We start from the raw sequence: 27,322 nt of genomic DNA, 5'->3' as shown, positions 1-27,322 counted from the left end.
GATGGCACCGCTGCACCACTACACTCCAGCCTGGGTGACAGAGTGAGATCCTGTCTCAAAAACAAAGAAAAAAAAAAAAAAAAAAGTAGGTAAGCAAGCCCTTTTTCCATACCCAACACATTCCCCCCACTATACCCATCTGCCAGTCCTTTTGCTATGCATTTTCATCTTTTTTTTTTCTTTTCTTTTCTTTCTTTTTTTTTTTTTTTTTTTTTTTTTTTTTTGAGATGGAGTCTGGCTCTGTCGCCCAGGCTGGAGTACAGTGGCCAGATCTCAGCTCACTGCAAGCTCCGCCTCCCCGGTTTACGCCATTCTCCTGCCTCAGCCTCCGAGTAGCTGGGAATACAGGCGCCCGACACCTCGCCCGGCTAGTTTTTTGTACTTTTTTAGTAGAGACGGGGTTTCACCGTGTTAGCAAGGATGGTCTCGATCTCCTGACCTAGTGATCCGCCCATCTTGGCCTCCCAAAGTGCTGGGATTACAGGCTTGAGCCACCGCGCCCGGCCTCTTTTCTTTTTTTGACACAGGGTTTCACTCTGTTGCCGCTGGGGTGAAACGGTGAGATCATAGCTCATTTGCAGCCTCAAACTCCGAGCTCAAGTGATCCTGCCACCTCAGCCTCCCAAGGAGCTGGGACAACAGGCACACGCCACCACGCCCAGATAATATATATTTTTTAAAAATAGAAACAGGGTCTACCTATGTTGCCCAGACTGGTCTCGAACTCCTGGGATCAAATCCTCCTGCCTTGGCCTCCCAAATTGCTGGGATTACAGGTGCGAGCCACCATGCCCAACCCATTTTCATCTTTTTATGTGCATATATATGTGTTTATTTTTCTAGCTTCTCTTTTGTTTTTTCTTTGTTTTTTTCTTTTCTTTTTTTTTTTTGGAGATGGAGTTTTGCTCTTGTTGTCCAGGTTGGAATGCAGTGGTGCAGTGGCACAATCTCGGCTCACTACAACTTCCAACTCCCAGGTTCAAGCGATTCTCCTGCCTCAGCCTCCACAGTAGTTGGGATTACAGGCCCCTGCCACCACGCCCAGCTAACTTCTGTATTTTTAGTACAGACAGGGTTTCGCCATGTTGGCCAGGGTGGTCTCGAACTCCTGACCTCATGTGATCCACCCACTTCGGCCTCCCAAAGTGCTGGGATTACAGGTGTGAGCGACCGTGCCTGGCCAAGGATATTTTCATTTTATATTAAACAATTTTAAAAACATTTTTGACTAAATAATAGGCAGGGTGCAGATTGGGTGTTTCACCAACATGGTGAAACCCTGTCTCTACTAAAAATATAAAAATTAGCCAGGCATGGTGGCAGGTGTCCATAATCCCAGCTACTCTGGAGGCTGAGGTAGGCAGGTGTCCATAATCCCAGCTACCCTGGAGGCTGAGGCAGGAGAATTGCTTGTACCTGGAAGCGGAGGTTGCAGTGAGCTGAGATTGTGCCACTGCACTTCAACCTGGGAGACAGAGTGAAACTCCATCTCAAAAAAAAAAAAAGGCAGGTGCAGTGGCTCATGTCTGTAATCCCAGCGCTTTGGGAAGCCAAGGCAGAAGGATCGGTTGAGCCCAGGAATTTGATACAAGCCTGGGCAAACACAAGAAGCTCCCATCTCTACAAAAATTTTAAAATTAGCCAGGCATGGTGGTATGCACCTGTGATCCTAGTTACTCAGAGGCTGAGGCAGGAGGATGGATTAAGCCCAGGAGGTGAAGACTGCACTGAGCCAAGACTGTGCCACTGCACTTCAGCTTGGGCAACAGAGCAACAGCCTGTCTCAAAAAATAAATGAAAAATAGACAAAAATAAAAATTTTACAAAAGGATCAGGATTCAAATTTCAGCTGTGTTCTCTACCTACAGTTTCTGTCTCCAGAAGCAGCCAATATTGTTTCTAGTGTATCACTCCAGAGATAGGTTCTGTATAAACAAGCAAGTCTCAGAGAGATAGCTTTTTTCCTTTCTTTAAAGCACAAATGGTAGTCTACTAAACACTCTTATGCACAGTTTTTCACTTTATTTTTTTATCCAGAACCATGACTGTCCAATGAAATTTAAAGAGGGTTATGCACATATTTTTACATTTTTCTTTTTTTTTTTTTTTTTTTTTTTTTTTTTTGAGACGGAGTCTTGCTCTGTCGCCCAGGCTGGAGTGCAGTGGCCGGATCTCAGCTCACTGCAAGCTCCGCCTCCCGGGTTCACGCCATTCTCCTGCCTCAGCCTCCCGAGTAGCTGGGACTACAGGCGCCCGCCAGGTCGCCCGGCTAGTTTTTTGTATTTTTAGTAGAGACGGGGTTTCACCATGTTAGCCAGGATGGTCTTGATCTCCTGACCTCGTGATCCACCCGTCTCGGCCTCCCAAAGTGCTGGGATTACAGGCTTGAGCCACCGCGCCCGGCTACATTTTTCTTTTTGTTCTTTTTTTTAGACAGTGTCTCCCTCTCTTGCCCAGGCTAGAGTGCAGTGCCACGATCTCAGCTCACTGCAACCTCTGCCTCCCAGGTTTAAGCAATTCTCCTGCCTCAGCCTCCTGAGTAGCTGAGGTTACAGGTGCCCACCACCATGCCCCTGGTAATTTTTTGTATTTTTAGTAGAGACGGGTTTTACCATGTTGGCCAGGCTGATTTTGAACTCCTGACTTCAAGTGATCTACCCACCTCAGCCTCCCAAAGTGCTAGGATTACAGGTGTGAGCCACCGTGCCCAGCCACTTTTACATTTTCTAGTGAACACTTTTTTTTTTTTTTTTTGATATAGTCTTGCTCTGTCAAGGCTGCAGTGCAGTGGCATGATCATGGCTCACTGCAGCCTTGACCTTGATCAAGCAATCCTCCCATCTCAACTCCAACTGGCTGGGACCACAGGTGGGCACCACCACACCTGGCTAATTTTTATTTTTATTTTTTTTGTAGAAACCAGAGTCTTGCTATGCTGTCCAGGCTGGTTTTGAACTCCTGGGTTCAAGTGATCCTCCCCCTTTGGCCTCCCCAAATGCTAGGATTGTAGGCATGAGCTACCACACCAGCCAGTAAACACATTTTTTAAAGTGAAAAGGAGGCCGGGCATGGTGGCTCACGCCTGCAATCCTAGCACTTTGGGAGGCTGAGGTGGGTGGATTACTTGAGGTCAGGAGTTCAAGACCAGCGTGGCCAACATGTGAAACCCTGCATCTACAAAAATACAAAAAAATAAGCCAGGTGTGGTGGCACATACCTGTAATCCCAGCTACTGGGGAGGCTGAGACAGGAGAATCACTTGAACCCAGGAGGCAGAGGTTGCAGTGAGCCGAGATCGTGCCATTGCACCCCAGCCTGGGCGACAGAAGAAGACTTCATCTCAAAAAAAAAAAAAAAAAAAGGTTAAAAGGAAAAGGTGAAGTTATTATGTCTTTGTTGTTAAGAGTGTCTTACTCTGTCATCCAGGCTGGAGTGCAGTGGCTTCAACACAGTTCACTGCAGCCTCGACTTCTGGGGCTTAAGTTATCCTCCCTCCTCAGCTTCCTAGGTAGCTGGGACCACAAGGTGCACACCACCTTGCCTGGCCAATTTTTTTATTTTTTCTAGAGACGAGATCTTCCTATATTGCTGAGGCTAGTCTCAAACTCCTGGATTTACATGATCCTCCCGCCTCAGCCTCCCAAAGTACTGGAATTACAAGCATAAACCAAGGTATTGGCAATGAATTAACAATACATTTTCTTTTAAAACAATATACCATTTTGACAGGAACTCAATATCGAAATATCATTTTGCCAGGCGCAGTGGCTCACACCTGTAATCCCCACACTTTGGGAGGCTGAGGTGGTGGATCACTTGAGGTCAGGAGTTCAAGATCAGTCTGGCCAACATGGTGAAACCCCAACTCTACTAAAATTATGAAAATTAGCCAGGCATGGTGGCGCATGCCTGTAATCCCAGCTACTCGGGAGGCTGAGGCAGGAGAATCACTTGAACCTAGGAGGCGGAGGTTGCAGTGAGCCAAGGTCATGCCATCACACTCCAGCTTGGGCAACAAGAGTGAAACTCCATCTCAAAAAAAAAAAAAAGAAAAGAAATTGGCTGGATGCAGCGCCTCACGCCTGTAATCCCCACACTTTGGGAGACTGAGGTGGGTGGATCACCTGAGGTTAGGAATTTGAGACCAGCCTGGCCAACATAGTGAAACCCTGTCTCTACTAAAAATACAAAATTAGCCGGGCGTGGTGGCATGCACCAGTAATCCCAGCTACTCAGGAGGCTGAGGCAGGAGAATCACTTGAACCTGGGAGGCGGAGGTTGCAGTGAGTCAAGATCGTGCCACTGTACTCCAACCTGGTGACAGAGTGAGACTCCGTCTTTTTTTTTTTTTTTTTTTTTTTTTGAGACGCAGTCTTGCTCTGTCGCCCAGGCTAGAGTGCAGTGGTGCGATCTCTGCTCACTGCAAGCTCCGCCTCCCGGGTTCACGCCATTCTCCTGCCTCAGCCTCCGAGTAGCTGGGACTATAGGCGGCCGCCACCTCGCCCGGCTAGTTTTTTGTATTTTTTAGTAGAGACAGGGTTTCACCGTGTTAGCCAGGATGGTCTCGATCTCCTGACCTCGTGATCCGCCCGCCTCGGCCTCCCAAAGTGCTGGGATTACAGGCTTGAGCCACCGCGCCCGGCCGAGACTCCGTCTTAAAAAAAAAAAATTATTAATGAGATATTTTACATTCCTTTTTTGTACCAAGTCTTCAAAATCTGGTGTGTATTCTACACTTAAAGCACATCTCAATTGGGATTAGCCACATTTCAAAGACTCCACAGCCACATGTGGCTGGTGGCTTCTATTTTAGCAGAGATAGCATGAACTCCATGTAATGCATGGGCGTGATTTATGGATCCAGTCTTCTGATGAACATGAAGGTCATTTTCATCTTGTGCTGATTAAACCCTGCAATGATGGGTAAGCTTGTACATGCATAATTTTCCACATGTACAAGTATAGCTGTGCCTTCAAATTGTATGTGTAATAGTAATTTGTATAGATCTTGCAAATTTCCCCACTTAGAAGTTATACCAGGCCAGCCAGGCACGGTGGTTCACACCTCTAATCCCAGTACTTTGGGAGACTGAGGTGGATGGATCACCTGAGGTCAGGAGTTTGAGATCAGCCTGACCAACATGGTGAAACTCTGTCTCTACAAAAATTACAAAAATTAGCTGGGTATGGTGGCGTGTGCCTGTAATCCCAGCCACTTGGGCGATTGAGGCAGGGCAATCGCTTGAACCTGGAAGGTAGAGTTTGCAGTTAGCCAAGATCGCACCACTGCACTCCAGCATGACCACAGAGCAAGATTCTGTCTCAAAAAAAAAAAAAGTTATACCAAATTTCTTTCCCAAAAACAGTATGAGAGAACAATTTCCCCACCCTGTCAGTATAATGTGTTATCAAAGTGTTTTATAATCTTTGCCAATCTAATAAGTGAAAAATTATTCCCTCAGTATAGTTTTTTGTTGTTGTTTTTCTCAGTATAGTTTTAATTTACATTTTTAAATTATGATAAAAGAGCATTTTTCATATATGTAAGAGCCTTTTAGACTGGTGTGGTGGCTCACACCTGTAATCCCAGAACTTTGGGAGGTCAAGGCAGGAGGACTGGAGCCCAGGAGTTCAACACCAGCCTGAGCAATACAGTGAGACCCTGTCTCCACAAAAGTAAAAAAGAAACAATTAGCCAGGTGTGGTGGCATGCACCTGTGGTCCCAAATACTTAGGAGGCTGAGGAGTTCAAGGTTGTAGTGAGCTGTGATTACACCACTGCAATCCAGTCTGGGTGACAGAGTGAGACCCTGTCTCAAGGAAAAAAGAAAAGCCATTTATGTTTTTTCTTTTGAATATCCTATGCCCATTTTGCTATGGATTATAGCCCTTTTTCTTATTGATTTGTCAGAGCTTTGTACAGTGTATATATGTGTGTATATATATGTACACATATATGCACACACATACACATATACATTCACATGTGTATGCGCATATACATATACACACATATACATGTATACACATTTGTGTATGTACGTGTGTGTGCATATGTATGTACATATACATGTACATACACATACATACATAGTTTTATTTTGCACAAGCCCTCAGAAATAAATGTAAGATATATTAAGACAGTCCTTGGTTGATGACGGGAATTAGAAATATTTTTTCTGAATTTGTGGTTCCTAGTTGGATTTTGAACCACAGTCCAAACAGATATGGTACAAATCTGTCTTGTCTTTTTTTTTTTTTTTTTGAGCTGGAATCTGGCTCTGTCACCCAGGCTGGAGTACAGTGGCCAGCTCTCAGCTCACTGCAAGCTCCGCCTCCCGGGCTTACGCCATTCTCCTGCCTCAGCCTCCCGAGTAGCTGGGACTACAGGCGCCCGCCATCTCGCCTGGCTAGTTTTTTGTATTTTTTTTAGTAGAGACGGGGTTTCACCGTGTTAGCCAGGATGGTCTCGATCTCCTGACCTCGTGATCCGCCCATCTCGGCCTCCCAAAGTGCTGGGATTACAGGCTTGAGCCACCACGCCCGGCCTTTTTTTTTTTTTCCCTGAAGCAAGGTCTTGTTCTGTCACCTAGGCTGGAGTGCACTAGTGTAATCACAGCTCATTGCAGCCTCGAACTCCTGAGTTCAAGGGATTCTTCTGCCTCTGCCTCTGCCTCCTGAGGAGCAGGAGCATACCACATCTAGGCTGATCTCAAACTCCTAGACTGACATATCTGTCTTTTATTTAATGGATTTTGGATTTGGTAAATTTTAATTTCCTTTTATTTAAACTGTCAAGATGAGATGTCACAAAATTAAGGGCCTGGTTATTAAGGTGTTCAAACACCAAAATCCCAGTTTCCCAGCAATAACTAAACCAGCTTCCACAAGTAGACATCTTTAGTTAATATGTACCTTGCTTTGAGCCAAATTCAGATTTCAGAAGCAGAGGAGTTGGGGGTAATCCTTCACTTATAAAGAGACATGCGGCCAGGTGTGGTGGCTCACGCCTGTAATCCCAGCACTTTGGGAGGCCAAGGCATGTGGATCACCTGAGGTCAGGAGTTCGAGACCAGCCTGGCCAACATGGTGAAAGCCCATCTCTACTAAAAATACAAAAACTAGCTGGGCATGGTGCTGGGCTCCTGTAATCCCAGCTAGCCTGGAGGCTGAGGCAGGAGAATCACTTGAACCTGGGAAGCAGAGGTTGCAGTGAACCAAGAAGGTGCCATTGCACTCCAGCCTGGGCGACAAGAGCAAAACTCTGTCTCAAAATAAATAAATAAATAAAGAGATACGCAATAGAAAAGCTTCCTTTAAATAATGAGAGAAGTAATTAACCATGTTTATGTTTAAATGTACAGCTTTCCAGGGGTTGTGTAAGTGGTGGTTCACCTGAACTTGCATCAGCTATTAAAAGCAAGTCCTATGTTGAGTAGGACATTGATTGGGTGGTGAAGAGTCTAAATTTTGGAGTATGACAGGGTCAGTATTCCAGCTCTGCCCTGTGGGACACAGGGCAAATTACCTGGCCTCCCCAGATCTAATTTCTTACTTAGAAAATGATGGTAACAACCCCAGAGAGGTTGCTGTGAGGATTAAATGGAAACACTGTGAAATTCTTAGCACAGGTCTAATCATGAAATGCTCAGTAAACAGTGCTGCTATTCAGTTACTCTCTTCCCTACTCACCTTCTTTCTATAGAGATTTAAAGAATTCATCCATCTGTAGGCCGGGCATGGTGGCTCACACCTGTAATCCCAGCACTTTGGGAGGCAGAGGTAGGCAGATCACCTGTCAGGAGTTCAAGACCAGCCTGACCAATATGGTGAAACCCTGTGTCTACTAAAAATACAAAAATTAGCTGGGTGTGGTGGCACACACCTGTATTCCCAGCTATTGGGAAGGCTGAGGCAAGAGAATTGCTTGAACCCAGGAGGCAGAGGTTGCAGTGAGCCGAGATTGTGCCACTGCACTCCAGCCTGGGCAACAGAGTGAGACTCCATCTCAAAAAAGAGAAAAGGCTTCTCATTCGTTCTGCAACCTATTGTATTCACTATACACAAAGGCCTTAAATCCAATTGCTGCTAGTCTTACTTTCATGACATCATATTCTCCTAGCTTCTTTTATTTTCTTTTTTTTTGAGACAGGGTCTTGCTCTGTTGCCCAGGCTGGAATGCAGTAGTGCAATCATAGCTCACTGCAGCCTCAAAATCCTGGGCTCAATTGATCCTCCCACCTCAGGCTCCCAAGTAGCTGGGACTACAGGCATGTGCCACCATGCCCAGTGAATTTTTTTCTTAAGTTTTTTAGAGATGGTGTCTCACTGTTTTTCCCAGGCTGGTCTAGAACTCCTGGGCTCAAGTGATCCTCCTACCACCTTGGCCCCCAAAGTGTTGGGATTACAGACATGAGCCACCATGCCCACCCTGGTTTCTTTTTCTTTTTCTTTTTTTTTTTTTTTTTTTGAGACGGAGTCTCGCTCTGTTGCTCAGTCTGGGGTACAGTGGCCAGATCTCAGCTCACTGCAAGCTCCGCCTCCCGGGTTTATGCCATTCTCCTGCCTCAGCCTCCCAAGTAGCTGGGACTACAGGCGCCCGCCACCTCGCCTGGCTAGTTTTTTGTCTTTTTTAGTAGAGACGGGGTTTCACCGTGTTAGCCAGGTTGGTCTCGATCTCCTGACCTCGTGATCCGCCCGTCTCGGCCTCCCAAAGTGCTGGGATTACAGGCTTGAGCCACCGCGCCCGGCCCTGGTTTCTTTTTCTTTTGTTCTTTCTTTCTCCTTCCTTTTTTTCTCCCCCTCCTCCACCCTTCTCCTTTACCCTCTCTTTGCCTCTAACCAGGACTGAGACCTTTACTCCCCCACCAGAGTCCCTTGGTGATTACCAAGAGGTGGGTAACCACTCAGACTCTGGAGTCAGAGCAACCAGAATTGAATCTCAGCTCCCCTACTTCCTAGTTATGGAACTTTAAACAAGCCTGACCCTCAGTTTCCTCATCTGTGAAATGGGGCAAGTGATACCTACTTTACAGGGTCAGTGAAATGATCTGATAAAACAGCCATATCACTACTTGTCCCTGGGGAAATAAAACCAGGGAAATATGATTGTCAATTCAAATTACAATTAGTGGTTCACACCTGTAATCCTAGCTACTGAAGCTAGAAGGATCTGAAGCAAGAGGATCACTTGAGGCCCGGAGTTCAAAGTCAACCTGGGCACCCTAGTAAGACCCTGTCTCAAAAAACAAGAAAAGAAACAAATGGCTGGGCATGGTGGCTCACTCTTGTAATCCCAGCACTTTGGGAGTCCAAGTCAGGCAGATCACCTGAGGTCAGGAGTTCGAGAGCAACCTGGCCAACATGGTGAAACCTCATCTCTGCTAAAAATCTAAAAATTAGCCGGGCATGGTGGCTCACACCTGTAGTCCCAGCTACTCAGGAGGCTGAAGCACAAGAATTGCTTGAACCCAGGAGGCGGAGGTTGCAGTGAGCTGACATCATGCCACTGCACTCCAGCCTGGGCAACAGAGTGAGATTTGATCTCAAAAATAAAAAAAATAATAAAAATAATTAGCTGAATGTGATGGCATGCAACTCTAGTCCGAGCTACTCAGGAGGCTGAAGCAGGAGGATCACTAGAGCCTATGAGTTTGAGGCATCAGTGAGCTGTGACTCCACTCCAGCCTGGGCAAAAGAGCACGATTCTATCTCTAAAACAAAAAACAAATTACAATTTGTTAAACATCTACTCTGTGGAGGCATTATACTCAGCTCTGTGGAAGATACACAAAGAGTGAATGCAGTCTTCCAGTCAGCACAGAAAGGTGCATAGCAAGTTCTCAATGGTAAGAGCTCATAATGAGAGCTACCATGACTTGCTATTACTGTGGAAAGGAAGAAGTATTTCTTGAGCCCCTCACTCTTGGGTACTGGCGGTTCTCAGAGATCTGTGCTAAGAGGGCTGTCAGGCTGATGCTGGCTTCTCTGGTCATTTGCAACTCCAATCTAACATTATTCATGGCTGTAAGTCATTTCACTTAAGGGTAAGTGTGAGTATAGATTGAATATTAGAGTATAAGAAGCAATTAATGTGAAATTTGTTAGGAGTGGGTATAGATTAGATATTAGAGTATAAGAAGCAGTTAATGTTAAATTTGTTAGGAGTGAGAACAGTATGATGGTTACACATGAAAATGTTCTAACCTTTTAGATATACATTTGAGAATTTAGGAATAAAATGTCAGGGATTTGATTTTTTTTAATCAGGAAAAGAATATATATGGCACAATGTGATACTTTTTAGATCAAGAGTTCATTATACTGTTCATTCTGAGTGGTTCATTATACCATTTTTCATTTTGGGTGTGTTTAATAACTTTTACAATAAAAAGATGAAATATTTTCTTTGAGGAGTGAAGTATCACTTTAAAGGAGCAAGGGGGAAGGACACTTACCTGCAAGCCAGGCTCCCACTTCGGGGAAAAGCAGGCAGCCCAGGTACCCAGGATGGGCAATGTCATCGGTCATCTGGATTAACATCTGCTTCTTTGCAGGGTGTTTGATAGGTGCCCTTGGGGCAATGGGCTTCACAGAGCAGCTGTCCTCAGGAAACTTACCAGGAGAGGGAAGAAGGTTTGTCAATAACTCAGCCCTTCTCCCATCCCAAGGAAACAGGCACCCACTAGGGGAACAGCTGGCCCTGAAGCAGTTTCAAGGGCTTGTGGTCCTCCCCCTCCGAGTTTGTTGCATTTCTTCGGCCCTCTCTATTTCATCCATGAAGAGGAAACAAGACCACAAGGCCAAACTCAGGATCTCCCAATCACGCTGCTCTTCCTCTCAGGCCTGGTATCTTTGGGCTTAGTTTATTCCCAGCTCCTTTCATCCCCCATTACCACACACCGGCAACCACCTTTATTAGCTTCCTTCCAGAGTTTCTTTTTTTTTTTTTTTTCTTTTTCTGAGACAGGGTCTCACTCTGTCACTCAGCTAGAGTAAAGTGGCACGATCTCAGCTCATTACAACCTCCGCCTCCCTCCCAGGTTCAAGCAATTCTCCTGCCTCAGCCTCCCAAGTAGCTGGGACTACAGTCATGTGCCACCATGCCCAGCTAATTTTTGTATTTTTAGTAGAGACGGGGTTTCACCATGTTCACTGACTAGTCTCAAACTCCTGACCTCAAGTGATCCACCCACCTCAGTCTCTTAAACTGCTGGGATGAGAGGCATCGCACCTGGCCCAGAGTTTCTTTTCATCAGTACAAGCAAATACAAAAATACATTCTTCAAGGACAGTATGTTCTGAATAGGCATAAACCCAATTCAAAGTAAATTCAAAATACAGAAAATTACAAAATGTTCCAGGTAAGAGTGAAATAAGTGTGGGAGTTGTTAACATCTAGATAAGATCTAAAGCCAAAGGGGTAAGAAGAGAGGAGAAAAAGAGGAGAGAAAGAAAAAGGACAATCCTCTAGAGTCACCTAGAGGAAAACAGTGAAAAGAATTACCAAGAGGAAACTTTTTTTTTGAGATGGAGTTTCGCTCTCGTTGCCCAGGCTGGAGTGCAATGGCACGACCTCGGCTCACCGCAACCTCCATCTCCCGGGTTCAAGTGATTCACCAGAAGGGAACATTTTGGGTCAATTATGTTACCCACTACTGATGTGTGAATAGATCTATGGGAACTAACCCAGAAATATAGCCAAATTAAAGTGAGATTTCAGAGTTAAATAAATCTTATGAATCCACTTTTGCAAAAATCTATCTACTATATACATATGTGTGTGTGTGTGTGTGTGTGTGTGTGTGTTTAGTGAGTATGTGTGTGTGTGTTTAGTGAGTAGAAAGAAGTCTGGAAGACTATAAATGGAGCAAACTAATGGAAAACCCTGGAGAGGAGGTTTGTGGAAAGAGGCTGTTTTTTTTTTTTTTTTTTGGAGACAGAGTTTCACTCTTGTTGCCCAGGCTGGAGTGCAATGGTGGAATCTCGGCTAACCGCAACCTCTGCCTCCCAGGTTCAAGCAATTCTCCTGCCTCAGCCTCACGAGCAGCTGGGATTATAGGCATGCGCCACTATGCCCAGGTAATTTTGTATTTTAATAGAGACGGGGTTTCACCATGTTCACCAGACTGGTCTTAAACTCCCAACCTCAGGTGATCCGCCTGCCTCTGCCTCCCAAAGTGCTGGGATTACAGGTGTGAACCACCGCACCTGGCTGGCTTTTTTACCTTGCACACTTCAGTTTTGTTTGCATTTTTGCAATAAGAATGCATTCTTTTTGTAAATAAAGATCTGAGGCTGGGCACAGTGGCTCACACCTGTAATACCAGCACTTTGGGAAGCTGAGGCAGGCAGATCGCTTGAGGTCAGAAGTTTGAGACCAGCCTGGCCAACATGGTGAAACCCCATCTCTACTAAAGATACAAAAATTAGCTGGGCGTGGTGGTTCATGTCTGTAATCCTAGCTACTTGGGGAGCCTATGGCAGGAGAATTGCTTGAACCTAAGAGGTGGAGGTTGCAGTAAGCCAAGACCACACCACTGCACTCCAGCCTGGGCAACAGAGCAAGACCCTGTCTCACAAAAAAAAAATAGAACATCTGTAAAAGGGGAGAAACTGCTTAAGGCCACCTATATTGAAAATTTCTGAGCCTGTATAGAATGGCAATGAAAATCACTGGCTTTAGAGTTGAATAAACATGGGTTTAAATCCCAGCTGTACTGCATGAACCAGTTAACCTCTCTGAGCCTTAATTTTCTCATCTGTAAAATGTTGATAGAATAATATAAGTTCTTTACAGGACTGTGATAAGGATTAAATGAAGAAATATAAGTCAGGCATTTAGTACAGTGACTATCATACCCAAAACGCTCAATTAATATTAGTCATATTTTAAAATAGTGATTAGATCAAACTAGCCAATCAGAGGTATGCACTTGGACCACATTTATGTTGACACCTCTAGACCTACTGTCACTGAATTGCTTTTTCTGTGTCATGCTTTGGATCTCCACTGAGGGTTATTGGACGCGTTTGCTACATGGTTTCCCATATTCTATTATCCGGTTATGGTTGTTCTTTCTTGCTCTGTCACCCAGACCGGAGTATAGTGGCATGATGTCAGCTCACTGCACCCTCTGCCTCCCGGGTTCGAGTAATTCTCCTGTCTCAGCCTCCCTAGTAGCTGGGATTACAGGCATGCACCACCATACCCGGCTAATTTTGTATTTTTAGTAGAGACGAGGTTTCACCATGTTGACCAGGCTGGTCTCAAACTCCTGACCTCAAGTGATCCACCTGCCTCGGCCTCCCAAAATGCTGGGATTACAGGTGTGAGCCACTGTGCCTGGCCTTTGTGTTATGGTTATTTGGATGCAGGTCTCCACTACTAGATTTCTTTGAAGGCAGGAATCATATTCTTTGTCTTCTTCAAGTTATTCAATGGTGATGTGAAGACTGCTACTATTGTCTACTGCCAGAATCCAATCCACAGACCCACCCTCTGTACCAAGGAGCTCAGAGGTGGGCTGTATGTACCTGGGAGTATGCAAGATGATTCTCAGAAGAACTTCCGTGTAGATTATATATTTTCTTTCATTCTTTTCCATTTCTACATTTGTGTTTTACAAGGCACATAATATATTAGTGCATACATATCAATTATAAAGAAATACCCCTGGGGGAGGAGGGAGGGATTGCATTGGGGAGTTATACATGATATAAATGATGAATTGATGGGTGCTGACGAGTTGATGGGTGCAGCACACCAACATGGCATAAGTATACATATGTAACAAACCTGCACGTTATGCACATGTACCCTAGAACTTAAAGTATAATAAAATAAAAATAAATAAATAAATAAATAAATAAAGAAAATAAAAAAAAAAAAAAAAGAAATACCCCTATAAGGCTGGGAGCAGTGGCTCACACCTGTAATCCCAGCACTTTGGGAGACCAAGGCAGGCGGATCATGAGGTCAGGAGATCGAGACCATGGTGAAATCCCATCTCTACTAAAAATACAAAAAATTAGCCGGGTGCAGTGGCGGGTGCCTGTAGTCCCAGCTACTCAGGATGCTGAGGCAGGAGAATGGTGTGAACCTGGGAGGTGGAGCTTGCAGTGAGCAGAGATCGTGCCACTGCACTCCAGCCTGGATGACAGAGCGAGACTCCGTCTCAAAAAAAAAAAAAAGAAAGAAATACACCTAAATTGGGAAGTTTGACCATTTTGCTCATGGAATGTTAACCTATAAAATTTGGAAAACAGTATCTTCTTTATGAGTTATCTCGGACTCAAGGTCACAAAAAGCTATGTTTCTCCCCAGCAATTGGTTTATTGTTTGTTTGAGATGGAGTCTTGCTCTGTCACCCAGGCTGGAGTGCAGTGGTGCAATCTCACCTCACTGCAACCTCTGCCTCCTGGGCTCAATTGATTCTCCCACCTCAGCCTCCCTAGTAGCTGGGACTACAGGCACCCACCACCATGCCTGGGTAATTTTTTGTATTTTTGTTAGAGATGGGGTTTCACCATGTTGCCCAGGCTAGTCTTGAACTCATGAGCTCAAGCAATCCACCCGTCTCAGCCTCCCAAAGTACTGGTATTACAGGCGTGAGCCACTGTGCCCAGCCTAGGTTTATTGTTTTTAATGAACTTCTATCATTAATACCTTTCCTTCTTGGCTTTGGCTTCCAGGAACCTCAGAGCCAAACCACAAACCAGATGTGCGCATAGAATACCTAACATTCACCTTCTGAGGGCTTTGGTAATGAGCATAGCTTCTGGAACCACATTGCCTGGGTGAGCCACTTACTGCTTATGTGAACTTGGGCAAGTTGCTTAACCTATCTGTGCCTCAGTTCCCTCATCTGTGAAATGGTGATTATAACTGTAGTAACCTCATAGAATCATTATGAAGATTAAATAAAATGGTGCATGTAAAGCAACTAAAACAATGCAGTGAACATGTAGTGAACACTCAAATGTTGTTTATATTTATTTATTTATTTATTAATTTATTTTTGAGACAGTCTTGCTCTGTCGCCCAGTGGAGTACAATGGTGTGATCTTGGCTCACTGCAACCTCCACCTCTTGGGTTCAAGCGATTCTCCTACCTCAGCCTCCTGAATAGCTAGAATTACAGGCATGTGCCACCATGCCTGGCTAATTTTTGTATTTTTAGTAGAGACGGGATTTTACCATGTTGGTCAGGCTGGTCTTGAACTCCTGACCTCAGGCCTGCCTCGGCCTCCCAAAGTGCTGGGATTACAGGTATAAGCCACCAGGCCCGTCCTGTTGTTTTATTGTTATTCACTCTTACTCAATGATTTCCTTACCCTTGCTTTTCTTTTTTCCTTTTTTGAGACAGGGTCTCACTTTGTCCCAGGCTGGAGTACAATGGCATGATCTTGGCTCACTGCAGCCTTGATCTCCTGGGTTCAAGTGATCCTCCTACCTCTTTTTTTTGAGACAGAGTCTCGCTCTGTCGCCCAGGCTGGAATGCAATGGCGTGATCTCGGCTCACTGCAACCTCTGCCTCCTGGGTTCAAGCAGTTCTCTTGCCTCAGCCTCCTAAGTAACTGGGATTACAGGCACATGCCACCACACCTGGTTAATTTTTGTATTTTTAGTAGAGAGAGTTTCACCATGTTGGCCAGGTTGGTCTAAAACCCCTGAGCTCAAGTAATCCACCCGCCTTGGCCTCCCGAAGTGCTGGGATTACAGGTGTGAGCCACCACACCCGGCTTCTCTTTTTTTGTAGAGACAGGGTCTCACTATGTTTCCCAGGCCAGTCTCCAACTCCTGGGTCCAAGTGATCTTCCTGCCTCAGTCCCCCTAAGCACTGGAGCTACAAGTGTGCCTGGCCTCCTTACCCTTGTTTTTCTTCAGCCCTGTTTCTGCTATTCTTTACGTATTTTTAGTAAGGTACTTCAAATTCTTTTCTGGAAAGTATCAACAGTTATAGACATTTTTATTTATTTGTTTATTTATTTATTTGTTGAAGCAGAGTCTCGCTCTGTCGCCCAGGATGGAGTGCAGTGGCGCTATCTCAGCTCACTGCAACCTCTGTCTCCTTGGTTCAAGCAATTCTTGTGCCTCGGCCTCCAGAGTGGCTGGGATTACAGGTGCCCACCATCGTGCCCAGCTAATTTTTCTATTTTTTTTTTTTTTAGTACAAATGAGGTTTCACCATGTTGGCCAGGCTGGTCTCTTACTCTTGGCCTCAAGTGATATGCCAGCCTCAGCCTCCCAAAGTGCTGGGATTACAGGCATGAGCCACCGCACCCAGTCAGCTATAAATATATATGTGTGTGTGTGTGTGTGTGTGTATGTGTGTGTGTGTGTGTGTGTGTGTATATATATATATATATATATTTTTTTTTTTTTTTTTTTTTTTTTGAGATGTTGTTTCGCTCTTGTTGCCCAGGCTGGAGTGCAATGGCATGATCTCAGCTCACTGCAACCTCTGCCTCCTGGGTTCAAGCGATTCTCCTGCCTTAGTCTCCTGAGTAGCTGGGATTACAGGCATGTGCCACCATGCCCGGCTAATTTTATATTTTTAGTAGAGACGGGGTTTCTCCATGTTGGTCAGGCTGGTCTGGAACTCCCGACCTTAGGTAATCCACCCGCCTTGGCCTCCCAAAGCGCTGGGATTACAAGCATGAGCCGCAATGCCCGGCCTATAAACAGTTTTTTGATGTGCCAGGCACTGTGTTAGGCATTTGAAGAATACAAAGACAAAGAATGTGATTTCTCCCTTCAAAGAAATCTAGCTGGGGAGACATGCATCCAAATAACCATAACCCAAGAATAGGATATGGGAAGCCGTGTAACAGACATGTCTGAATGCCATGAGGACACTGAGGATCTGAGACCCAGGAAAGTTTCCTGAAGAAGGTGGCATGGGAGATCAAATATTTCAAGAGGAGGAAGCAATGGAAGATGCATGACAGTCTCTGTAGGACTGATGTGCCACTCACACTGCTGGGTCCGAGTGAGTGCTCAAGAAATCCCTGTTTGTGAATGTTCGATTCAAGCAATGTGAAAAGGGGTAAAAAGAGTTGACAGGACAATGCCCAAGGGCACTGGTTGTTAAAGGAAATGAAGAAGAAGAAGAAAAAAACCAGATTAGGAGGCCAGGCATGGTATCAGGCCGGTAATCCCAGCACTTTGGGAGGCTGAAGCGGGCAGATCACCTGAGGTCGGGAGTTCCAGACCAGCCTGACCAACACGGAGAAACCCGTCTCTACCAAAAATACCAAAATATTAGCTGAGTATGGTGGCGCATACCTGTAATCCCAGCTGCTCAGGAGGCTGAGGCAGGAGAATCGCTTGAACCTGGGAGGTGGAGGTTGCAGTGAGCCGAGATCGCGCCATTGCACTCCAGCGTGGGCAACAAGAGAGAAACTCCATCTCAAAAAAAAAAAAAAAAAAACAGAGTAGGAGTCGATCCTCCAGAGGGGGAAAGGTAAACTTGCCGTGCCAGGCCAGGAAAATACAGGTGTGAAAGCCAGGTAAGCAGCAGTTGCTTTGAGGGAGGAGGAAAGTGGAAGCTTTGGGGTTGGGAGTGGGTAGGTTTGGGAGGGGTCCTCTGTGCAAATCTATCTACAATACAGAACAAAGATCCAAAACCCCTAACATTTCCCCCTGGGGCTCAGAGAGGGAACCTTCCTTTTTTTTCCCCCGGGGTGTGGCTTCAACTTCAGGCCCTTACAGAATTACATATGGGCATATAGTCTTTTAAGGTGTCCTATCATCTTTAAGCAAAGTAATCCCAGATAACTTCAGCCACTTGCTCCCTTCTTTTGGAGGCATATGTAGGGTAAGCCTGAAAATGAGGGACCTAATCACAGTTAATTTCTCACCCCAAGTGTCCCTAAGAAGTGACAGAGTGTGGTGAACAAAGTACAGAATTTGGAATTGAACAAAACTGGGTTTTTACTTCTAGCTTCTGACTGATACTAACCTAGTTAAATTAATCTGTAAAATAAAGATGTCAATGTCTGCATGAAAGGCATGTTGTGAAGATTTCACATGTCTTACACAATGTAATGTGTGCACATCTAGTATTCTGCAGGCACTAAGATTACCTCTAAGCTCCCTCCATTCCTGAAATGAATAAACTAGAACTTATTGAGGACTTCTACTGTATCAGGCACTGTGCAGACTGTGCAGACTTGTGTGTTTTCTTTTTTGTTTATACATATGTTTCATTTTGTTTTAGATGGAGTTTTGCTCTTGTTGCCCAGGCTGGAGTGCAATGGCGCAATCTTGGCTCACTGCAACCTCTGCCTCCTGGGTTCAAGCAATTCTCCTACCTCAGCCTCCCGAGTAGCTGGGATTATAGGCACCTGCTACCATACCTGGCTAATTTTTTCTGTTTTTAGTAGAGATGGAGTTTCACCATGTTGTCTGGGCTGGTCTGGAACTCCTGACCTCAGGTGGGCCACCCTCCTCCGCCTCCCAAAGTGCTGGGATTACAGGCATGAGCCACCGCACCCGGCCCAGACTTGTGGTTGGTTGGTTGGTTGGTTTGTTTTTGAGACGGAGTCTCACCATGTCCTCCAGTCTGGCTAATTTTTCTTGTATTTTTTTAGTAGAGACGGGGGTTTCACCGTATCAGCCAGGATGGTCTCGATCTCCTAACCTCGTGATCCGTCCACCTCAGCCTCCCAAAGTGTTGGGATTACAAGTGCAAGCCACTGCATCCAGCACAGACTTGTGTTTTATTCATGCTCCTGTTTTACCAATGAGGAGGTGGGTCTTGCCCTTCAGAATGAGGCAACAACATGGGCTCTTTCCCTTCTTTTTGCTCTTGCAGACTTGATCTGCTAAAGTCAAGTGGTCAACTTCTAGAATGCCTCAGGTGTAGTCAGAAAGTCCAGGCCGGGCGCGGTGGCTCAAGCCTGTAATCCCAGCACTTTGGGAGGCCGAGACGGGCGAATCACGAGGTCAGGAGATCGAGACCATCCTGGCTAACACGATGAAACCCCGTCTCTACTAAGAAATACAAAAAACTAGCCAGGCGACCTGGCGGGCGCCTGTAGTCCCAGCTACTTGGGAGGCTGAGGCAGGAGAATGGCGAAAACCCGGGAGGCGGAGTTTGCAGTGAGCTGAGATCCGGCCACTGCACTCCAGCCCGGGCGACAAAGCCAGACTCCGTCTCAAAAAAAAAAAAAAAAAAGGAAAGTCTAATACTGCTGCCGGGTGCGGCGGCTCACGCCTGTAATCCCAGCACTTTGGGAGGCCGAGGCGGGCAGATCACCTGAGGTTGGGAGTTGGAGACCAGCCTGACCAACATGGAGAAACCCCATTTCTACCAAAAATACGAAATTAGCCAGGTGTGGTGGCACATGCCTGTAATCCCAGCTACTAGGGAGGCTGAGGCAGGAGTATCACTTGAACCTGGGAGGTGGAGGTTGCAGTAAGCCGAGATCGCACCATTGCACGGCAGCCTGGGCAACAAGAGCAAAACTCTGTCTCAAAAAAAAAAGTCTGATACTGCTAAAGGCTATACTTCAACTAACTCAGTGCTTACGTAAGTCTAGTAGTACTTCAAGGCCACCCTGGGCCCTTTACTTTTTTTCCCCAGAAAGAGCAGGGCAAGTAGTATCTGTTTAGTTTTCACATAGAACAAGCAGAGTGTCACCTCACTTTCCTTTCCAAATCAACCTTTCCTTCCTTCTGTTTCTTAGAAGTGTTTCTCAATCTGGCTGCCCATGGGAAACACCTGGGGAGATTTAAAAAATGCCTTCCAGGCCCGGCACAGTAGCTCACACCTGTAATCCTAGCACTTGGGAGGCCGAGGCAGGCAGATCACTTGAGGTCAAGAGTTCAAGACTAGTCTGGCCAACATAGTGAAACCCCGTCTCTACTAAAAAAATACAAAAAAATTAGCTGGACATGGTAACACGTGCCTGTAATCCCAGCTACTCAGGAGACTGAGATAGGAGAATCTTTGAACCTGGGAGGCAGAGATTGCAATGAGCCGAGATCATGCCACGGCTCCATCTCAAAACAAAACAAAACAAAACAACAAAACAAAAACCCAGGCGTGATGGCTCACGCCTGTAATCCCAGCACTTTGGGAGGCCGAGGTGGGTGGATCACTTGAAGTCAGGAGTTCGAAACCAGCTTGGCCAACATGGTAAAACTCCATCTCTATTAAAAATACAAAAATTGCTGGGCGCGGTGGCTCAAGCCTGTAATCCCAGCACTTTGGGAGGCCGAGATGGGCGGATCACGAGGTCAGGAGATGGAGACCATCCTGGCTAACACGGTGAAACCCCGTCTCTACTAAAAACTACAAAAAAACTAGCCGGGCGAGGTGGTGGCGCTGTAGTCCCAGCTACCCAGGAGGCTGAGGCAGGAGAATGGCGTGAACCCGGGAGGCGGAGCTTGCAGTGAGCTAAGATCCAGCCACAGCACTCCAGCCTGGGTGACAGAGCGAGACTCTGTCTCAAAAAAAAAAAAAAAAAAAATACAAAAATTAGCCAGGCGTGGTAGTGCGCACCTGTAGTCCCAGCTACTCGGGAGTCTGAGGCAGGAGAATTGCTTGAACCCGGGAGGCAGAGGTTGTAGTGAGCCAAGATCGCGCCACTGCACTCCAGCCTGGGTGACAGAGCAAGACTCCATCTCAAAAAAAAAAAAAAAAAAAAAAATGCCTCCACAGACCAGGCACTATGGCTCACACCTAGAATCCCAGCACTTTGGGGGCCCAAAGTTGGACAATTCTTTATTTTTTAAATTTTTATTTATTTATTTTTTGAAATGGAGTCTCGCTCTGTTGCCCAGGCTGGAGTGCAGTGACACAGTCTCAGCTCATTGCAAGCTCAGCCTCCCGGGTTCACGCCATTCTCCTGCCTCAGCCTCCCCAGCAACTGGGACTACTTTAGGAGGCTGACTGGGACCACTGGGGCCCACCACCAAGCCTGGTTAATTTTTGTATTTTTAGTAGAGACAGGGTTTCACCTTGTTAGCCAGGATGGTCTCGATCTCCTGACCTCATGATCCGCCCACCTCAGCCTCCTAAAGTGCTGGGATTACAGGCGTGAGCCACCACTGCCCGGCCAAGGTGGACCAATTCTTGAGCCCAGGAGTTCAAGACCAGCCAGGGCAACATGGCAAAACCTCATGTCTACAAAAAAAAAAAATTAGCTATTCGTGGTGGCACGCACCTGTAGTCCCAGCTACTTGGGAAGCTGAGCTAGGAGGATCACCGGAGCCCTGGAAGGTGTCACTGCAGGCCAGCCTGGGTGACAGAGACCCTGTTTCTTATTTAAAAAAAAAATTTTTTTTTTTTGAGACGGAGTTTCGCTCTGTCGCCCAGGCTGGAGTGCAGTGGTATGATCTTGGCTCAATGCAACCTTCGCCTCCCGGGTTCAAGAGATTCTCCTGCCTCAGCCTCCTGAGTAGCTGGGATTACAGGCATGTGCCACCACACCCAGCTAATTTGGTTTTTTGTTTGTTTGTTTGTTTGTTTAGTAGAGACAGGGTTTCTCCATGTTGGTCAGGCTGGTCTGGAACTCCTGACCTCAGGTGATCTACCCTCCTCGGTCTCCCAAAGTACTGGGATTACAGACATGAGCCACCGCGCCCACCCCCCAATTTTTGTATCTTTAGTAGAGACAGGGTTTCTCCATGTTGGCCAGGCTGGTCTCAAACCCCTGACCTCAGGTAATCTGCCCACCTCAGCCTCCCAAAGTGCTGGGATTAGAGGCATGAGCCACCGTGCCCAGTCCCAAGTTTTGTATTTTTAGTAGAGACAGCGTTTCACCATGTTGGCCAGGCTGGTCTCAAACCCCTGACTTCAGGTGATCCTCCCATCTCAGCCTCCCAAAGTGCTGGGATTACAGACATGAGCCACAGCACCTGGCTAATAACTTACTCTTTTTAACCATGCAGTATGTCATGGATCTCTTTCCTTGTCAGTATAAAATTACCTCGTTTTTTTTTAACAGCTGTAGAATATTTTATTGTAGGGAGGTATTATAATTTATTTAAGCAATCCTTTGCAACTGAATATTGACTTTTTCCAGTTTTTCACTATTAGAAACAGTGTTGCATTAAACAAATGTGTGTATGTTGTGCAAATGTTCCTTCCTGTAAGACTCACCAAGTAGAATTGCTTGGTCAAAAAAACAATCTGTAGACACATCTATATTTATATATTTTTATTTTTGGGTAATTGAAGGCAGCACTTTGTGATATCATTCATTGGGTACGTATATGGGATTATTGTTGTGGCTGAACTTGCTTCTGAGCCCTTCAAGGGACTACAGAAATCCACTGGGCTCTCAAGACAGAGCTCTGGCTGGGCTGATGGAAACCATGGCCACCTCTAACAGCTCTACCTTGGCTTCTCTGAGGCAGGAGGTGGCCAGGGCACAGGGTCTTCCATCCTCACCCTGCAGGGTACCTTTTGATATATTGGCCCATAACCCAGGAAGTTGGAGGTACTTCGGGAGGCTCTCAGAAGAGGTGGAATATACCAATTAGAATCAACCAGTGCTAGCCGGATAAGGTGGCTCACGCCTTCCCTTCTCCCCAATCTCTTCCAGGACAAGATCACCGCAAGGGCCAGGTGCAGTGGCTCATGCCTGTAATCCCAGCACTTTGGGACGCTGAGGCGGGTGGATCATCTGACATCAGGGGTTCGAGACCAACCCGGCCAACATCGTGAAACCCTGTCTCTACTAAAAAGACAAAAATTGGCCGGGCGCGGTGGCTCAAGCCTGTAATCCCAGCACTTTGGGAGGCCGAGACAGGCGGATCACGAGGTCAGGAGATCGAGACCATCCTGGCTAATATGGTGAAACCCCGTCTCTACTAAAAATACAAAAAACTAGCCGGGCGAGGTGGCGGGCACCTGTAGTCCCAGCTACTCGGGAGGCTGAGGCAGGAGAAAGGCGTAAACCCGGGAGGTGGAGCTTGCAGTGAGCTGAGATCCGGCCACTGCACTCCAGCCTGGGCGACAGAGCGAGACTCCGTCTCAATAAAAAAATAAATAAAAAATAAAAAGACAAAAATTAACCAGGCGTGGTAGTGGGAACCTGTAGTCCCATCTCCTCGGGAGGCTGAGGCAAGAGAATTGCTTGAACCCAGGAGGCGTAGGTTGCAGTGAGCTAAGATCGCACCATTCACTGCACTCCTGCCTGGGCAACAGAGTGAGACTCTATCTCAAATAATAATAATAATAATAATAATAATAATAATAATAAAATCAACCAGTGCTCATGTTGTCTGAAACTAGGCCCAGTCCAGAAGGGCAAGGCTTGCAAGAGAGGAAGGAAGAATCGCGGAGCAGCAAACCAAAGCCAGGCCTGTGTCTTGAGAGGGCTTCTCACCAAGGGAAGGTATAACTGCCCCTTTTCCTGGCCTGTCCTGCTCTACAGGCATTTGAAACAAAATGTGGACTTTAGGAGGCTGCCTGGGAGGAAGGGGAGCCTGGGTTGGGCCATCCCTGTGGATCGGGAAAGGGCAGGATCATAGGATGGCTCCTGTGATTTGCGAGAGTCCTAAACAGCACAGACTGTGCAAGGGAGTTTGAGGGAAGAGTTACCCAGTTGGTCCTCAGATTCCTACTCAAGGTGGCAGGTGGGAAAGATCTGGATTCACATCCTGTCACTACTGTGGACCAGCTGACCCGAGGAGCCTTGGGGCGAGCCTCTGGGTCCATATATATTTCACCTTGGGCTGTGGTAAGGATTAAATGAGGAAACAGACGCGATGCACCTACCATTGTTCCGAGCACACAATAGGTGCTCAATAAATAGTGAGCACCTATCAGTGGATAAAACCACTAGGTGGATACCTAATCCAAAGTGATAGGGAACCACCTAGGAAAGAGGATCCCAAATCCTACAGGACAGCCACCTGTGGCGCCTGAAATCAGGAGCACAAAGTGACAGGCAAGGAGCTTCCCGTTGCTGCTGCTTGGTGGGTGGGATGGATTGTCCTAAACAAAGGATCTACACCTTCAGCCCTGGATTCTAGGATGTGAACCACACGCCCATATCCCGCTGCCCCGCCTATCTGTGTCACGGCAACTCCCCTTAACCTCCAGGGAACCAGGAGGAGTGTCCTGGGGTCTAGTGGGCCTGTGGCCGTGGCCATGAGTGGGAAGAGAGGAGCATGGGGTGGGAAGGCTGTAAAAGATGTAAATGGTGTGGTGTGGAGCACGGCTCCAGCTGTCTAGCACTCCCTGGAGCTGGCAGGAGTCCAGGGAACGGGCCCCAGACTCAGGGCGCCTTTTGTTCCAGGGCTTGGCTATGTAAAAGGTGGGGGAAGGGGCAAGAATTCACGGAACTTGTCCATTCATTGGAGCCCCCGCTGCCAGCAGGTGCGAGAAGGAGGGAGGGAATGAGGGACTTGGGGCTGGAAGGTTTAGATATGAGAATGGCAGCTCAGCATGCAGTGGATGACAAACAGATTCCTCAGCTTCCATCCTCCAGGGCTGTGAACATTCAAGCCAGCCAGACCCCAGCCTGCTTAGAATGTGCCACGAACTGTTTCCTCTAGCCCCCGCAATTGGCGTTCCAAACCCCTATCTCTCTTGTCCCCAAATTCCCATTTTCTATGCTCTGCCAAAACACCCTGCTTCCCCAGGACCACTTCCATTGCTGTCTGATTTTCTGAGGTTTTGTTTCTTTCTTTCTTTCTTTCTTTCTTTCTTTCTTTTCTGTTCCTCTTTGGCTGCTTGGGGCTCACAGCTTCCAGGGCCTTCTCCAAAGCACTATAGTCCAGCACTAGATGCTGCTTGGACATATCAATTGAGATCCCAGATAAATCAGTATGGGGAGAAGGACTTGGAATCACACAAACGTGGGTCCGAACCCTGCTTGCCCTTCCCAGCTGGATAAACTCCAGGCAAGTTACTAACCTTTCAGAGCCGCATGCTTTAGGTAAAATGAGGATAATGTTTGTTCCCACTTCTCAGAGTTTTTGTACACATTAAATGCTGAGTTGATGTCTAGAAAGCTCTTTGCACAATGCCTGGCACAGAACAGGCGCTCAATAGACAATAAGCATAGGAAAATAAGGCAGAAAGCCCCTGCAGTGTTTTCATTTGTATTTCCTTGTTGCTAAAGAGATTAATCTTTTTAATCTATGTTTATTAAGTATTTATATTTCTTTACTCTTTTTTCTTTTTTTCTTTTGAAACAGGGTCTCACTCTGTTGCCCAGGCTGGAGTACAGTAGTGCAATCATGGGTCACTGCAGCTTCCAACTCCTGGGATCAAGCAGTCCTCCTGCCTCAGCCTCCTGAGTAGCTGGGACTCCTGAGTAGACAGGGGTCCCACTATGTTGCCCAGGTGTTCTCAAACTTTTGGGCTCAAGAGATCCTCCTGCCTTGGCCTCCCAAAGTGCTGGGGTAACAGTCGTGAGCCACTGTGCCCAGCCTATTTATAGTTCTTATTTCTTACATAAATTACCTGTGTTCATCTCTTGATGGGACAGCTTTATACATTTTGTAATTCTTTGTCATATATGATTTGCAATTTTTCTCTCTTGGTTTGTCACTTGCTTTTGACTTTTTGGTGTCTTTCAACATACAAAGTCTCTTTTTCCTTCTATATACCATATTCCCAAATCTGCATTAGTTTCTCATTTTCCACAACATCCTCTCACAGATGGACCACAGGCGCTATTCCTGTATAGGCTGATTTTCTCAGCATTTTGGGGTCCACACTGACCCTCGCCTTGACCAGTGCACTACCCAGGACTTTATTAGGCCCTCCATTGTTCCCCAGATGTGGAAAACCTGCAGCCAGGGCTGTTTGAATCCTGTAGTATTTTAGTTTTATCCCAAAATGCACACACTTCCCCCTACTGGTTTCTGGAAGGATCACACTCTTTTTTTTTTTTTTTTTTCCCCAACTGGTTTATTTGCGGAAACTCTAAAATCTGATTAAGAAATCAGTGTCTGGGCCGGGCGCGGTGGCTCAAGCCTGTAATCCCAGCACTTTGGGAGGCCGAGACGGGCGGATCACGAGGTCAGGAGATCGAGACCATCCTGGCTAACACGGTGAAACCCCGTCTCTACTAAAAAAATACAAAAAAACTAGCCGGGCGAGGTGGCGGGCGCCTGTAGTCCCAGCTACTCGGGAGGCTGAGGCAGGAGAATGGCGTAAGCCCGGGAGGCGGAGCTCGCAGTGAGCTGAGATCCGGCCACTGCACTCCAGCCCGGGCGACAGAGCGAGACTCCGTCTCAAAAAAAAAAAAAAGAAATCAGTGTCTGAATGAGAATGTATTTATTTATTTATTTATTTATTTATTTATTTATTGCATTTATTATTAGTTTTTTGAGATGGGGTCTCACTCTGTCTCCCAGGCTGGAGTGCAGTGGCAAGATCTCAACTCACTGCAACCTCCACCTCCCAGGCTCAAGCCATCCTCCTGCCTCAGCCTCCTGAGTAGCTGGGACCATAGGCATGTGCCACCACGCCCAGCTAATTTTTGTGTTTTTGGTAGAGACAGGGTCTCGCCATGTTGCGTATGCTGGCCTCAAACAACGGGGCTCAAGTGAGTATCCTGTCTTGGCCTCCCAAAGTGCTGGGATTACAGGCGTGAGCCACCACACCCGGCCTGAATGAGAATTTAAATGTCCCCCATTAACCCTCACTTTGAGGCCCAGGACTGCCTCAGGCTGTCCATATCTCAACATCTCAGCCAGCTGCCAGACAGACTGGTCATAAGATGCATTTCTGAGAAGTATATGTAAATCTTACTTGATGAATTCCATTTTAATGCTGTAAGAGAGATTAAAATTAAAATAAATGTCTGTAATTCTTTTTTTTTTTTTTGAGGCGGAGTCTCACTCTGTCACCCAGGCTGGAGTGCAGTGGTGCCATCTCAGCTCACTGCAACCCCTGGCTCCTGGGTTCAAGCGATTCTCCTGCCTCAGCCTCCCGAGTAGCTGGGACTACAGGTGCCCACCACCACGCCTGGCTAATTTTTTGTATTGTTAGTAGAGATGAGGTTTCACCATATTGATCAGGCTGGTCTCGAACTCCTGACCTCGTGATCCACCCGCCTTGGCCTCCCAAAGTGCTGGGATTACAGGTGTGAGCCATCACGCCCGGCCTCTTATAGCTCATTTACTGGGTATTTACCATGTGCCATTCACTGCAGTTAAGCACTTTACATGAAGCTCTCAATCCTCAGGACCATAGGAAAGATCAAATTTCTCCATTTTATAGATAAGTAGACTGAAGCTCTAGGAAGTTATGCAGCTTCGCTGAGGTCACCCAGCTGGAAGGTTGCCAGATTCAGCAAACAGACATATAGGAAGACCAGTTAAATTTGCATTTCATATAAACAA

The 27,322-nt window shown here is 46.4% G+C and overlaps 1 pseudogene; it reads right to left on the bottom strand.

The window, feature by feature from the left end:
- Positions 1-27,322, bottom strand: part of LOC115897598 — a 48,003-nt pseudogene that overhangs the window by 2,576 nt on the left and 18,105 nt on the right.

The sequence above is a fragment of the Rhinopithecus roxellana genome, chromosome 5, assembly GCF_007565055.1.
Source record: "Rhinopithecus roxellana isolate Shanxi Qingling chromosome 5, ASM756505v1, whole genome shotgun sequence".
Classification (NCBI taxonomy): Eukaryota; Metazoa; Chordata; class Mammalia; order Primates; family Cercopithecidae; genus Rhinopithecus; species Rhinopithecus roxellana.
The sequence above is the reverse complement of the archived record's forward strand: the minus strand, read 5'-3'. Positions and strand labels throughout refer to the sequence as shown.